General features: G+C 38.3%; 1 protein-coding gene across 1 annotated transcript in view; it reads right to left on the reverse strand.

Moving 5' to 3' along the window:
• Positions 1-6,166: 6,166 nt before the first annotated feature.
• The window catches only part of LOC139976465 (uncharacterized), a 49,615-nt gene continuing 39,423 nt past the window's right edge, over positions 6,167-16,358 (reverse strand). The window contains exons 21-22 of the mRNA XM_071985228.1: positions 9,368-9,451; positions 6,167-8,172 (exon numbers count right to left, since the gene is read on the reverse strand). The gene's annotated coding sequence lies outside the window, so the exon portion shown is untranslated. The remainder of the gene's footprint in view (positions 8,173-9,367; positions 9,452-16,358) is intronic.

Here is a 16,358-nt window from a genome sequence, read left to right on the forward strand (position 1 = left end):
CCACCAATTTGTCTTGACCAATAGCTGCATTTCAAGTTCCCCTGTATTGAACCTTGGCGCAGTTAGATCCAGCCCAGCCCCCGGTTCCTACGCCCTTGCTAACCACTGCGTCACTGCAACTGTTGAGAAATAATGCTATTTTTTTCCTTCAAAATGGAACGGAGGGAGATGTTCAAAATGCTGTACTTGTAAACAGGATAACTCAACACGTTCACCTTTATTGAACTTCATATTTCAAATGGTCTTAAAATTGGCATTATTTTCAGTGATTAATACTACATGACTTTAGGTTTGGCAGTGACTTGTGAAAATGTTTCATAGTGAAAATAAAACAATGTCATGTAACTCATTAATTATTAAAGGGGTGGCAGAGCTGCTTTTCTTGCTTAAATTGATCAAAGAATATGTCCATGTGCTCATACATAGAGCATCTGTATGTCTTTATTTCACATAGGAAGACTGTTCTCTCTGGGTATTGAAACATTTTGGAATATAAATTCTACATTTTTGAGTCCTTAAAAGATCTTAATTCTTTTGATTGCCTTGTTGCTAAAGTAATGGTCAAGGCAACGTTTCCTGAATCTGCATAGCTCATGTCGCGGAGCGGTTGAAAACTATTAATATACAACAACCAGTTAAAACAACAGTATCAGGCAGTATTTTATCACCCTCCGTTCCATTTTTGAAGAAAAAATTACGATTAAAACATTGAACACTTCTATCGCTTAGCATACAATTTCCGAGGAAACAACACCGTGAAACTGGAGAACATTTATGAATAAGAATGGTTTGATTTGACTGCTTTGAAATAACGTATGACTGGCAAGATGCGTCGAGCGCTCTCTATCGGCCTCGTTTTTGGTCAGTTTGCAACTTCAGAGGAACAATAGAAACCCGAAAAAACTTTTAAAACGAACAAAGGATTCACAAACCTTTGTTCTGCCTAAAAGATAAGCAGAATGAAAATAAAATAAAACTGTTAGCAAACTGCTTATCCACTAGAGAGCCTGTGCAATAGAATGTGTAAAAGTTTCGATCCTAGCAGGATCTTCTTCAGAGGCTAAGAAAATAAGATAAGCAGAAAGTTTGGTTTATTGTAGATTTGTGTGCGCGGAATTAGCCCGATTGATACGGGAAAGGTGATTAATTTGCTCTAGGTGGGTTATGGTGCGGTTATCTATAATTCTTTCGAAAATCTTACCTAAGGCTGGGAGGAGACTAACTGGTCGATAGTTTTGAATTTTGGTGCGGTCTTTACTTAGTTTCGGTATTAAAATCTTTTTGGCGGATTTCCATGGGGTTCGGAAATAACCCAGTGTAAGGAGTTCGTCAAATAGTGGGAAAATATGAGAGTTATGAATATCGGAGGGGAGTTTTTAGGCATTTGGTCATTTATGTTGTCAGGACCAGTGGAGGATGCATGTTTTAGTGGCACTATACCAATTGTTTATATCTATTTTATTGAGCAGAGGGATGTTTTTGTTGAGACATCCTAATGGGTTGGTGTTAAAGCTGGTTGCATTACTGATAATTGTACGGTCTATTTCGTGTTTACAGCTGATATCGTATGGGGGCCATCGTAGATATTGAATATACTTTTAAAGTACGATTCAATTAGCTTTATTTGGTCTTGAGTTTTTGTGATGAGGTTACCTACGTTATCTCTAAGGCCTTGGTCTGTTTTACCTGTGTTTGGTGTTGTAATGGGGTTAATAATTTTTTTTTTAAAGTTTCCAAAAGTGTTTCGGGTTTTTATCATTAATGATGAAATCGCAGTTGTTTTGGACGCGGTTGTTCATCCGCCAATATTTGTCTGTTTATTGCTATTTAAGTTGGTTAATTTGGGTTTTTAGAGTTGGGTCTCGGGAGATGATATAAGTTCTACGTAGGCGACGTCTGAGTTTCATAAGTGTAAGAATATTCTTATTTAGTTTTCGTTTTCTGTTTTGTTTTTAAGGGACAGTGTCTTTTGAAAGTATAGAAAATATGATGGGCAACGCTGTCACAGTAATTGTCGATGTAATTTAGCTCGTTGTTTTGGTTGTTGTATTTTGGGAGTCTGTTTTATTGTAGTTATACGTCAATTCGTTTTTTGGTACGCAGTTGAGGTTTATGTCTAGCTCAAAAACGAGTGGAAAATGGTCACTGATTTAGTCATCTTCTAGGATTTGTATCGAATGTGTTTTAGTTGCGAGGTGATTTGAGGTTATATGGGTAGTCAAGTAGTTCTGTAATATTGTTTATTGGGTTCATCCTAGGTTTGGTATTTTGGTTAATTATCGTTAAGTTGTATTTATCACATATTTCTAAGAGAGACTTGCCTTTTTCAGAAAAAAATAATGTGGTGGGCATTTACTAGGAGTTTTTTTATTTTTTATTAGAACATTTTTTTTATTATATCGGTGGATATGGGCTCATTTGGGGGACTATAATCATACCACGAAAGTGTCCATTAGCTATAGGTTGCATTGAGGGTGTGTTATTCTTGCGTCAAATGGCGTACCATGGAAGGGGGAGGGGGGGTTGGGTGGTCTATCTGGCAGTGGCGGAGCGTCCATACAGTCAGGGGGCGGATGCCCCCCTGACGGACTCAAATGGACTGCTGGCGCCCTTTTCAGCTTTATACCACTTTTTATTTATATGCGATTATTGACGTTTTTAATGCGCTCTCATCTACCTATTGACATTTGTCACATTTTTTTTGGCGATGACACCTATTTATTCTTCATTTATCTGCATATTAGCAAGGCCCGGAAAGGGTCATTTCCGGCGATCTAGGGAGCATCTTTATTCAAAAATTTCTCTACGCTCCGCGCCAACCCGTGGTGGCGCTCCGCTTAGATAGTGTCGAAAGCGCCCCTACAGACCATCCTCGCCCCCCTCGACCAATACCCCTATAGCTCCGATACTGCAGAAGACCCGATAGAAATACGTATTCTTTATAAGTGCACAATTTTGAAAAACCCCTCTTTTCAGCCCCCTCTCATGTCCTCTCTGAAACACCCATCAACATTGAAATAAGACGTGGAGTAGAAGACACCCTTGTCTTTGTTATACACAAATTTCGTGTAATTATCTGACCGGGAAAGTCTTGTTGTTTATAGGCCTATGATTTCTACAGTTTTTCATAAATCATATATCAGGTTTTTTTGCCCCCCCACCCGCACGCCCCCACACAACACCCAATTCCAAAATAAACTTCAGATTCGTAATCAGCGTGTCGCGAACTACCAGAAAAGATACACATTGATCGCCTTTGCGACAAAAAGTTTTTTCACCTAAAAAAACCGTAAGGGGTACGTACCTCTTGCAGTTTTTTGCCAAAATTGACCCATTTATTCATAAATGTCAAGATAAAACTCAAGATGACAAACAAAGGTTTGATTTGACTGCTTTGAAATCACGTATCACTGGCAAGATGCGTCGAGCACCCTCTTATGACACTTATTTCGCTCAGTTTGCAACTTCAGAGGAACAATAGAAAACCGAAAAACTTTTAGGGACAACAAAAGGTTTTATAACCTTTGTTCGTCGTAAAAGTTTTTCGGTCTTACTTTTCTTTGAGGTGAAAAAAAAAATTGTCGCAAAAGCGATAAATGTGTATCTTTTCTGGTAGTTCGCGACATGCTGATTACGAATCTGAAGTTTATTTTGGAATTAGGTGCTGTGTTGGGCGTGGGGGCAAAAAACCTGATTTGCAGTTTTGCCAAAACTGACCAAAAATCGATCCACAATCGATTTCGCCCAAATGGCGTAACAGGGGGTAACCGATGCTCAGGAGCCCAAATTTGCAACTCCCAGGTCCATATCTGCTTCCGTGCGGGAGATACGTGGTCCCAAAGGAATCTGCATAGCCCTCCAAAAGATTTTATTGATAAGATCCAAAGTACTATTTTTGATTTATTTCGAACGGGAAAACTGATAAAGTAAGGAAAATTACTATGTATAACCCCATTGAAAAGGGGGGTTTAAAAAAATGTATGTTCACAGCTTTGTTGGTGCTCTCAAAACCTATTGGGCCAAGCGTTATTGTAATAATGCCAACACGGGGTATTGGAAGCTCTTTTATTTCATTCCTCTCTGTCGCCGTCCGGTAAAGAGTTGCTTTTTAATTATAATTTTCATGACCAGGATATTTCCTGTATTTAAAAATACCTTCATTGGACAAATTTGTATGGTTTTGAGTAAGCTTAGCTACCTTTAAGAAACCATCGGAAATTGGGTGTGCAAATCCCTAATAATTTTATTAGAATTGATAATACCATTGTTTATGACAAAAAGCTTTTACGACGCCGGTTTACTGTTTGTTAGGGATATGTTTTTGCTAGATGGGAAGCAATTGTCCAAATATTGCTTTTCTGACCAGTCTTCTACATTGTTAAGCTATTGTATGCTTTATAGAAGACTTCCTTTCACATTGTATATTTGCACGTGAAAAAACAAAATAAATCAAATCAAATAACTAATAATTATTTCTAAACAGTTACGGTGGTTAGTGTTATGTACTTAGAAAGTAAGACAAACTCTCTGTCTAGAATTCAACTCCCAGAGGATGTATTGTTTTGGTATTTCTTTTCCTCATTTTGCAGCTAAAATATTAGAAAAGCCTATCATTTCTCAATTAACAGATACTGTGGCAAAGTTGTTATGTTGTATAATTTTGCATATTTATTATTGTTTTGTACAATGAAATTGTCAATAAACTGAAAAAATGAGACATACTCCTTGTCTTGAATTCAAACACCAGAGGATGCATTTGATTTTCTATTTATTTGCCTTCTAATGTTGTGAAGATTAAATATTAGAAACGAGTATTCAATCTCAACAGTTCTAGTGGCGCAGTTGGTAGTGCTCTGGACTGGAGAGACAGACAAACTCCATGTCTCCGGTTCGAACCCCAGACAGCATTTTATATTTTTGCTCTTTTACTGACTCCATTCTGGACTTTGAAGTTTAAATATTAGAAACGAGCATTAATTCTCAACAGTTCTAGTGGCGCAGTTGGTAGTGCTCTGGACTGGAGAGACAGACAAACTCCATGTCTCCGGTTCGAACCCCAGACAGAGCATTTTATATTTTGCTCTTTTACTGATTTCATTCTGGACTATGAAGTTTAAATATTAGAAACGAGCATTAATTCTCAGCAGTTCTAGTGGCGCAGTTGGTAGTGCTCTGGACTGGAGAGACAGACAAACTCCATGTCTCCGGTTCGACCCCCAGACAGAGCATTTTATATTTTTGCTCTTTTACTGACTCCATTCTGGACTTTGAAGTTTAAATATTAGAAACAAGCATTAATTCTCAACAGTTCTAGTGGCGCAGTTGGTAGTGCTCTGGACTGGAGAGACAGACAAACTCAATGTCTCCGGTTCGACCCCCAGACAGAGCATTTTATATTTTTGCTCTTTTACTGACTCCATTCTGGACTTTGAAGTTTAAATATTAGAAACAAGCATTAATTCTCAACAGTTCTAGTGGTGCAGTTGGTAGTGCTCTGGACTGGAGAGACAGACAAACTCCATGTCTCCGGTTCGAACCCCAGACAGAGCATTTTATATTTTTGCTCTTTTACTGATTCTATTCTGGACTCTGAAGTTTAAATATTAGAAACGAGCATTAATTCTCAACAGTTCTAGTGGCGCAGTTGGTAGTGCTCTGGACTGGAGAGACAGACAAACTCCATGTCTCTGGTTCGATTCCCAGACAGAGCATCATGTCTGCGGTTCATGTCCAGACAGAGCCTTTTACTTTTCTACCCTCTGGAGGGAGTGGAAGTATAAATATAAGAAACGAAGTTTCTCCAGAGGGAACCGAAATGGTGTAATTGGTTATTCCATCGTTCAGTAAGCGATTGGTTTGGATTGCATCGGTTCAAGTCCCAGGTGAGTATTTGCAAAAGGAGTTCTGACAAATGGATGAGGTGAATCCCGAAGGTGGGCAGCCCCTCCTCCTGACAGGTGGGTAAGGTGAGTACCAAGGTGAGAGGGGGTGAAGGTGTGGACAAGGTGTGGACAAGGTGAGGTCGCCGCCCCCTCTCCCTGACAAGGTAAAGGCGCGGACAAGTGGAGCTCGCCGCCACCCCCCCCATGACAAGGTTCACTCGCGGACAAGTGGAGTTCGCCGCCACCCCTCCCCCCGACTAGCTAATCGGTAGTCGGGGGGAAGGAGTAGTAATGGAGAAAATGTTTTATAAAAACGATAAGTCCAAACAGCAGCATCTTTAAATATTTGTAAAGCTTTAGAAACCAGAGGCCCATCTAATGGTCTAGTGGTAAAGACTTTTGCTTTTGCATCTCAAGGTCCCTGGCTCAAACTCAACCTCTGCTTTTCCTTTTACAATACTCATGTAAAAGGAAGAGAAAAATAAGGAAGAAAAAAGAGTGATACTTTGAAATAACTTCTTTTTTTTAATGACAAATCAGTTCATGGACAGGATATACCTTCATCCCTCCCACCACACACAGTTAATACCCTTCAACTACCTGTCCAGAAACAGGTTATCCCTCATCAAATTATTATGCAAATACTAATCAAAACATGCAATACATATTTCATAAACATTCTTAGTGATACCTGCATCTACTATTGAGATGGTTGGGTGACAACAGACAGTTATTTTCTATAATGTTTCTATTATTTATAATATCAGCCTGGAGGGCAGTTATTTAATGATACTAAGCAGTCACATGTACATATGGGATAAGCCTATGGCCTTTTTACTTCACACCAGGTGGCTATCCAATTCACACCAGTACATTCTTTTTGGACATTTTTTTTTTAAACATTTGGAAACCATTTCAACATGAGGGGAAAAAGAATTGATTTCTCCTAGATAAAAATAATAACCCCATCTTACTTTAGCCAGACAGGGCTTGAATCCATAGGTTTGCTTGACAACAAGTTCCCAACAAAACAAAGGAGTTGACCTTCCATGGCTGATTGATTATTCAGTTTACAATACCATGGCACCCCTGCCACCATCAATACATTTTTCTTTAACTTTCATTTACTAACTAAACCTGATTTTGAATTAATTTTAGATAACTTAATTTTTACATTTTTTGCCCTCCAGTTTGAAAAAGGAAACGATACTACCATAGCACAAACAACATATATGTGGAAAGGTTGCTCCCTTTCATTGCTGTCTCAATCACACACCCCCCCCCCTGCTCCGACTACCACACCCCACATTATATACACGAAGAGTGCATTATTGAAAGTTTCTTTAAATATAGCCTTTTCATGCAGTAAACCTGTGCTGCTGCAAACTGAAAATTCAATTCAAAGATTCTCCCTCTTCACTTTCAACACTTTCATTTCTCCTTCTCTATCCTTCGCCTCACCACCCCCCCCCCCCACCCCTGGTCCTTCCAACTATCATCCATAACTCCTGCCAATATCAAATTCAGTCACCTTAACATCCCCCCATAAAGTGTCAGTCAGTCAAGCACCGCAATGTTTGTAGACCAAGAAATCAACACCCGAAACCCATTTTTAAAACTTTAAAGCCCCATCAAATAAAGATGCTATTTTTTTCTTCTTTTTCTCTAAACAAGATAAACACACAAACACCAAATCCAAAATATATAAAATTCCAATTCCCATTTTGAATATTCTTCAAATTTTGTTTGCCAAGCCACGTTAAAAAAGTGAGTGTTATTCTTTTTGGCCTTCCCCCATCTTTGTGTTTGCATTGCAAAAAGGTGTAGTTTTCTATACTAAAAAAAACAAATGAAATCAAATAAAACTTAAATAAAAGATGATTACAGCACATGCAGGAGAAGAGTGAGAGCCCTCCCAAATACTACCGGCTTATGTATACAAAAGACCTTTCTTCCGAAATCCTTTTTCCGACATCGTGGCAAATCGAGAGTTACTTTTCACCCCCGCTCCACCATCCACGCAGGAACCCACCCAGACCCCCCTGCAGGGACGATTTATTCTGTTCCAGTTTCTCGTCCAAGGAGGGTAACTCTATATGGTTCAGAGCTATGTCAAAGAAGAGCGGTTTGCACGGTGACGGCTTAAAGTCCAGTGGAAATGTGGTGAAGTTGGGCTTGGCGGCCAGGTCCGGCTGGTTGGCGTTGTACCAGTCAAGCCATTCCGCCAGCGGTCGATTGTCCTTCAGACCGAGTTGCGCCATTCCTTTGCTGATGGAAGGTTCATTGGAATCTGAAAAATGAACGCAGAGAGGTTCTTGGTAAGCCATGGTTTTTTTTTTAAAGTATTCTTGGGTGGAGGGTATTTTCTATGGGTGAGTATAATCCGGAGGGTGGGGGAAGTCAATTCAATTAACTGTGAGAAACGTCATTGAATTAGGAACCACCTAAGGCCTATTGTCATCTTTGTAGTAAGTTTGTCACCTTGAGCTACGTTACAGTTCATAAGTAGGGGGGGTATATTCGAGTGGAATTTGGGATTCGAATCCCCGAATAGAGAAAGTTTACAAAACTTGTTAATTTGCAGTCATTTTTTGTTATTGCTGTCACAAACAGAAATGGATACCCACTTTCTATTATTTGTAGATGACAGAGACTGGTTCAATCGCAGTCTACAAGGCCAGATAAACTCTTTATATTTTGGCTTTCAATTTCTTTATTCTGACAAATTTCGATAGTACAAAAAACAGCAGTTTTGATCGGGCTTTTGATACTTCCTTGTGATCCCTGGACATCATACATTCAGCTACAAGCAAAAATAACTGTTGTCTGTCCTGTCCACCACAATAATCCTATTGTAATATTTTCAGACCCTAAGGGCTAATAGGTCTCTTCCCCCCCCCCCCCCCAAGAAAAAAAAAAGTGTGAAAAGTGACGGTGCTGCTTCCAACCAAATGAATCTTTTCACTCATTGTTTAACCAAAGAGAAAAATTTGGGAAAGAAAACAACAGATTATTAATATAAAGGCCATATTTCTCTGAATCATTGTCTATGCTCTGATGGAATACATTTGTTCCAGTAGCAGGGTTCAATTCCCAGGTTCCAAATGGACATGGCAGTTTAATCTGCATTTTCCTGACGATCAGACCCAAAAGAGAACATTGATATGTCTCTCCACCATTATCCCAAAGAAGAAACCTTTCAGAAACTCAAGGGTACTAAAGGGATTTCTTCCTTTTAAATTAACCAGGGTCTTACACAAAATTAACAGGGTAGTAACATGATGGTCTCTGCCTGATTCCCCCTCCCCCCACCCAATTTCTTTTCTTAATTTGTTGGTATTCATCCTTTCATATATAGTCCATCTTGCATTTTGCCTTTTGAAAAACAAGAATCCTTAATCTTCATCCAAAGCAGCAAAAAGTTTCTTTCCAAACACAGTAAATTGAATATTATTATTATTATTATATTATTATTAAGTACATACCTAGAATGGAGGCCACCTGAGCAGAGTACTTCAAGCCGTTGATACTGTATCTTGTGCAAGAGTGTCCAATTCCTCTACCTCCACCTATTGATTAAATGAAACCAAAATCTAATCATGATGTCTTCCACATTAAGTTTTTAGGGAGTGTCACTACCCGACAAGCCCTATAGGGTTTTTTAGTACACTTCCTTTCACAAGTTTTGTTTCTTATCTCCTTCTATGTCATATGTCATACTTATGTTAAAATAGAACAAAAATCAATAAATGAAATTAGTTACCTTTTTTTTTAATTCGAGTAAAAGTTTTGTTTTTGTTGTTGTTGATATCAAAACAAAAGGAGTTTAACCCCTGGTCGACCTGGCGAGAGGTCCTACGGGGGATAATAAGTTTGTTTTTATAGAATAGACATTTTTTTTTTTTTTTCTTGGAGAGGTTGTTTATGTTCAGTCAGGGAATTGCTGGTAAATGAAGTCTTATATATTTACATAGGACAGGATAGCCATAATCATACCCGAGGTCAGAGTCGAAGAGTCAATTAGGGAGGGATTTCTAAAGGAGAGGAATTTTTTAAGTACTGAGAATTGTGGAAACGGAGTGGTTTCTATTGTTGGGTAGGGAGTGGTTGTGTTTTCTATTGTTTGGTAACAATATAATCTGTATATATAAGTATACTTGGGCCTAGACCCATTTTGGAAAGGATTTTTTTAATGGAATGAGACTTTAAGTAGTAACAATTGTGAATACAGAAAGGGTTTGATTTTTGGGTAGTGAGTTGTTGCGACTTTGTTTTTCAGGGGGAGGTCTTCAATCAAAGGGTCGTTCTCGAGGTGAAAGTAGATTTTGTGTTTCCTGCACGGAGAACGTACAAAGTAGCAATATAGGTAGGGATCTTGAGTGCGAGTCGATAAGCCGTGGTGTGGATTCTGTTTAAAATTTGTTTATTGGGATTAGAGATGGTAAGCAGGGAGATTCTCCCGTAACTGAGAATCGGTTTTACTTTGGGTTTATAGATTTGAATAATTGTTTTCGGAGGGAAGTTATATTTGTGTGAGAGGATTTGAATGGATTTAAGTTGGAACCAGCAGCGTCCTGCAGTTCTGTTACAAAGTAGATTAAACGATAATTTGCTATCGAAAGTGGTACCAAGGAAGGTTGCATTAGGAGTAGCAGTGATTGAGGTGTTGAAAAGATTAACTTTGGAAATATGGTTATGGTATTTTGAGTTTATTATGGAGAAATTGGCTAGGTTAGATTTTGAGGGATATATTTTTGTTCTCCACATTGAGCACCAATTTTCGAGATGTGTAATTGCTCTTTTAATATTTAGTTCCATCATATAGATATTTTTACTGGTGCTCCAAATGGCTATGTCGTCAGTGTACTGACTATAGTTGCATTCAGATAGAGGGGGGATGTTCAAATCATTAACAAATAGGGTGCAGGGGAGGGGGCTGAGAACAGCGCCCTGTGGAGTACCTGCACCAAGTGGAATAGGTTTTGATTGTTGGTTTTTGTAGCATATTTTGGCATTGCGCTCACTAAAGAAAGAGGAAAGAAGTCTGGTGTAATTGGAGGGGAGATTAAAGTTAAGTAGTTAAATTCTTATGCCGTTGTGCCAAGTTTTGTCGAACGCCTTTTCGGCATCAAGGAAGAGGGCAGTGGTATCATGTCTTTTTATGAAGCTGATGCGAATTTCTTTGGAAAGGTGGAAAGTTTGGTTTATTGTAGATTTGTGTGCGCGGAATTAGCCTGATTGATACGGGCAAAGTGATTAATTTGCTCAAGGTGGTTTATGGTGCGGTAATCTATAATTCTTTCGAAAATCTTACCTAAGGCTGGTAGGAGACTAATTGGTTGATAGTTTTGAATTTTGGTGTGTCTTTACTTAGTTTCGGTATTAAAATCATTTTGGTGGATTTCCACAGGGTTGGGAAATGACCCAGTCTAAGGAGTTTGTCAAATAATGGGAAAATATGAGAGTTAATGAATATCGGAGGCCGACGGAGAGGAATCTTTTAGCATTAGGTCATTTATGTTGTCAAGACCAGGGGAGGAGGCATTTTTGCATATTCAGTGGCACTATACCAATCATTTATATCTATTTCTTTGAGTAGAGGGATGTTTTTGTTGAGACATCCTTAGAAGTTGGGGATAAAGCTGCATTACAGATAATTGTACGGTCTATTTTGTGTTGGAATCTGTTATCGTATGGAGGGCCATCTAAGATATTGAATATAGTTTTCAAGTATGATTCACTAAGCTTTATTTGGTCTTAATTTTTGTGATGAGGTTACCTACTTTATATCTAAGGCATTCGTCTGTATTACCTGTGTTTGGGTTGTAATGGGTTTATGATATTTTTTTAATTTTTCCAAAAGTGTTTTGGGTTTTTGTCATTAAATGATTGAATCGCATTTGTTTTGGATTCGGTTTTGGTCGACCGCCGACATTTGTCTATTTATTTCTTTTTTAGGTTGGTTAATTTAGGTTTTTAGAGTTGGATCTGGGGAGATCATATAGGTTCTATGTAGGCGACGTCTGAGTTATTTAGTGTAAGAATATTCCTATTTAGTTTTGGATTTCTGTTTTGTTTTTAATGGGCAGTGTTGTTTGAAGGTATTAAAGATATGTTGGGCAATGCTGTCACAATATATGCCGATGTAATTTAGCTTGTTGTTGTGGTAATTGGCAATAGTGTTGTTTGTTATGATCCCTTTTTAAATGATGTCCAGTCTGTTTTATTGTAATTATACGTTAATTCGTTATTTTGGATGCGACTGAGGTTTATGTCTAGCTCAAAAAGGAGTGGAAAATGGTCACTGATTAGGTCATCTTCTAGGATTTGAATCGAATGAGTTTAGTTGCGAGGTGATTTGAGGTTATATGGGTAGTCAAGTAGTTCTGTAATATTGTTTATTGGGTTCATCCTAGTTTTGGTATTTTGGTTAATTATTGTTAAGTTGTGTTTATCACATATTTCTAAGAGGGATATGCCTTTTTCAGATATTTTGGTGCTACCAAAAATGATGTGGTGGGCATTTAAATCTCCTAGTAGTATTGTATTTTTATTAGAACTTTTTTTGATTGTGGATATGGGCTCCTTTGGGGACTATAATAGCTAATAATGTGGAGAGGTTTATTGTCTCTTTCGAGTACAATTTCAATTGTTTGGGTTTGTTTGGGAGGAGGGTGGCTTTGAGGTTGTTTTTTTCAGCAATAAGTACTCCTCCCATAGAGCGAGAGATATCGTGTCTGAAAGTTTGGTAACCAGGGATGCTAAGGTGGGAATTTTTACTTAGTTTAGTTTCATTTAACGAAATGATATCCGGGGAGTGGTTGGCGAATATAGTAAGTAGGAGGCTTAATTTTGGAAGGATACTGTTGATGTTTAGGTGGAGGAACTTGACCGAAGGAGGGAGTGTGCTTGTCATGTAGGTGATTGAGGAGGGCTAAATATTGAAAGATGGTGGAGACGTTCCATAATTACAGTTTCTGGGATATTTAAGTTTAGGTGTTTTAGTGCTAACACGGTGGCGTAACTGGCAAGGTCGTCAGATTTAATATTAATGTTGGCTTTTTGGAAAGTGTATTGTACTAATTCAATTACAAAGGCTGCGATATTAATTTTTTTTTCAGTGACGATTTTATTTGTTATTTCAATTTTAGGGGTAAAATTGGTTACATTCGCTGGTTCTTTGTTCTTGTTGTTTGTTATTATTTTCAGTTTTAGCTTCTTTAAATTTTGGGCATCCTTTGTAAAGGGTGACATGAGTCCCTGAGCAATTGGCACATTTTGGGTTTTCTTTTGGTTTGGGACAGTCTTTAACTCTGTGGTTTTCGCCACATCTGAGACATCTGGTTTGATTTTTGCAAGTATGGTGGGTGTGTCCAAAGAGTTGACATTTGAAACATTGAGTGATTTGGGGGGTTCGTGGTATTCTTCTGTTTTGTGTTTAGAGTATCCTAAGTAGAAACCTTGTTTGATTAGGGATTGTTGAGGCTCTTGTTCTTCAAACGTCATTTTTACTTTCCAAGTTGTATTGTTTGTGGCATGACTAATGAGTCTTTTAGTTTGTATTGGGGTGTATTCTTGGTCTTTGACTTCTTGTTCAATATCTTTGATTTAAATTTCAGGGTTTATGCCACAGGCTACTACGGAGAAGTTTCTTTGTCATACTTTTTGGGGGATTCTTGGTTTGGGGTTGCCTAGTTTAGTCTTTTGAGTCCATGGTTTCAGGAGGATATTTGCAGATTTAGGGTCATGGGGGTGATTAGGATGTCGTTACTACGAAGACGGTTTATATTTGAGATCATGGCATTTGGTTTTTCTTCATTGATTAGTTTAGCAAGTGTTTATTGGGTTTTTTGATAGTTCTGGTAAGATTCCTGATACAATGATTGTTTGAGCGGACTTTTTGGTGGTTGGTTTGGAGTTAGGAGATGGGTTTATTTCAACGCAGATTGGACGTTGTCTTTTTCTGCTATTTTTGTACAGGGATCCAGTCATTAATGTCTATGTCAAAATCAGAGAGGTTTAGGTTTTCGACTAGGGGGGCGGTTATACAGTACCGCTCACGTATAACTGGACATGTGTACGCGCACAGAATCGTATAAACACGTATAAACACGTACACTCGCGTATAAACTCGTTGACAAAGAAATTGCCGCGTAGAGGCCGCGTAGACACCGCGTATAATCCCTCTACGAGTTTATACGCAGGAAATGCTATTGTGCTCAATGAATAGGGATTAAAGTCGCCGAAAGAGTTAGTGAGATGTTTAAAACAGCCATTTCTTACATCGTAGTTTAAGAGGTGATATTCACTTTGCAGCGAAGGGGACGAAGGTAAAGTGTTTGATGGCATAGAATGTTTTTTGTTGATTGGGTTTCTATTCAGTGTTTCTTTCCCGGACTTTATTTTTCAGTTGTAGAGGTTCTGTTCCACGGAGGATTAGTTTACTTTGAATAGTTGTCAACATTTTGAAGAAATAATAAAGTATTACTAAGCGTTTCTTTGTCAATTTTTATTTAATTTACCGTTGGTTCGTTGGAATGAAAAGAAAAAATTCCACCGAACAACTTGAAGCAGGGCCGGTTAAAAACAAAACATGTTTTTCGCCCGCACAAGGGGCCCCCTTTTTCCTGAATCCCCGGGTGTCTATTCGGATTACAAGCAATCTAAACTATCATTAAATAATATTTTGTAAAGGAAGCCACGTATTCCGAACTACTATTAAAGCAATGAAAAGAAAAAATAATGGCCGCCCGTTTTTTTTTTCAGCTTTCGTACGAGAAACATTATTTTATTTGAAAAAAAAGAACAACTCAACGTATGGTAATTCTTTGTCGCAAGAAGTGTGTAATTGGGAAATATGTATTGAAAGAGGCAGAGAATTTGCCGCAAAACGGCGAACCTTTCATATGAAAATATGTAAACCTTCATTGAACATCCTGTTCTCCCTCAGTTGATTTGAGTAGGCCTATGATAAAACATAAAACTTTGAACAAAAAAAGAGGTGTTACGTAAAAAACTTAGGCTATACTTCCTACAATGTAGGAAAACAGTTTCCAATTGCATGACTTTTTCCCTTGAATGTCCGTTTGCCAAATAAAAAACATTTAGGATCCACAGACTGATTGGCCATGACAAAAGTGTTCGAGCACAATTTAAAATGGCGCTAAGATGCTTACCAGCTCCATTCAACTTGACATTATAAGAACCAGTTGTAACCGAACATCACAATAGTAAAATCCACGTATTCCAACAGTAAGTTTCATTTGAGGTTTTCGTTTTCCCATGTCATGCGTACTAAAACGTGATCACCAAATATCCCAACTGCAGGTGCGCGCGCGGAATATTGACTACCCTGGAAATCTAGGTCATGTCCTGGTTTCTGCTCACAAGCCTGACACCTGTTAATTTGCATTCCATTCTGACCTAACAAGGAGTTGTTACAATCCTGGCAAACTGCCAAAAACGTGCAACACTATATTAACCCGTCTCGTAAGAGAGGAGGGGTGGCCCAAGCAGTCTCCCAGGTACCTTGCTTAGCGCGTGTGAGCTCAACCTTTGCAGCAACGAGCTTTACCCTGGATTCCTGGAAGTACAAGTATGTTCGTGAGATTTTACGCCCTGGGATTTGTTTCTCAATATGTTCAAATTTTGCGAATAACATTTCCTCATTGTCAAAAACAAACTTCGATAACCATTGAAGATAAAAATAGGAAAATAACTGGACGATTGAACGGTGAGAAAAAATACACTTAACGTAGGGGTAAAACGTTCGTAACATTTGCATATTACTAGTACTTTCAGATGTTTCCGACTTTTTAAACTGTTACATTTCGTGGCGCCTTGTGTGTCTGGTAATGGCGGTACGTTCGGCGTTATCAATAAAAAGCTTAGCAACTTTTAAGGAGCTACGGGAGTGACATGTTAAAACATTGAAATTATTTAAAAAAAAAAGTTCAATACGTATCTCCGTGTTACATATTAAACATTAAACATTTTCGGTTGTGTCGGCAGGAGGTAAACATTAAAGTAACGATGCTGTAGTGTACCGTATTTATATTCATTGTTCAGTCTGGGATTTATTGGATTACTTCATGTGTACCGTTGTTTTGAAAATATTTTGTGCGACGTTTTGAGCCTAGGTAAAACGATATTTTTGTTGAACGGAAGCCACTTAGAACCAGGATAAGATATAGTGGGAATGGTTGGTTGTCGCCCGACACCGATGGCCATTATCATCAATATGTCGATATTTCTCTTATTTCGTGTTACTGTTCCCCACTCCTTCTGCTTGAATTTTTGTTTCAAAAGGTTAGTAAATAGTTATTGTACATTGAATGCTTTTGTCAAAACATGACGTTACTTCAATATATTTCTTCGCAGCAATTTTGTGTTCAAAGTTGTATCACCTTTGACTTTGTTCAAATCATTAATTCACCTTACACGATTTTTCAACACTTTCTGAATGGCCAGGCCTAT

This window comes from Apostichopus japonicus, chromosome 11, assembly GCF_037975245.1.
Source record: "Apostichopus japonicus isolate 1M-3 chromosome 11, ASM3797524v1, whole genome shotgun sequence".
Lineage (NCBI taxonomy): Eukaryota > Metazoa > Echinodermata > Holothuroidea > Aspidochirotida > Stichopodidae > Apostichopus > Apostichopus japonicus.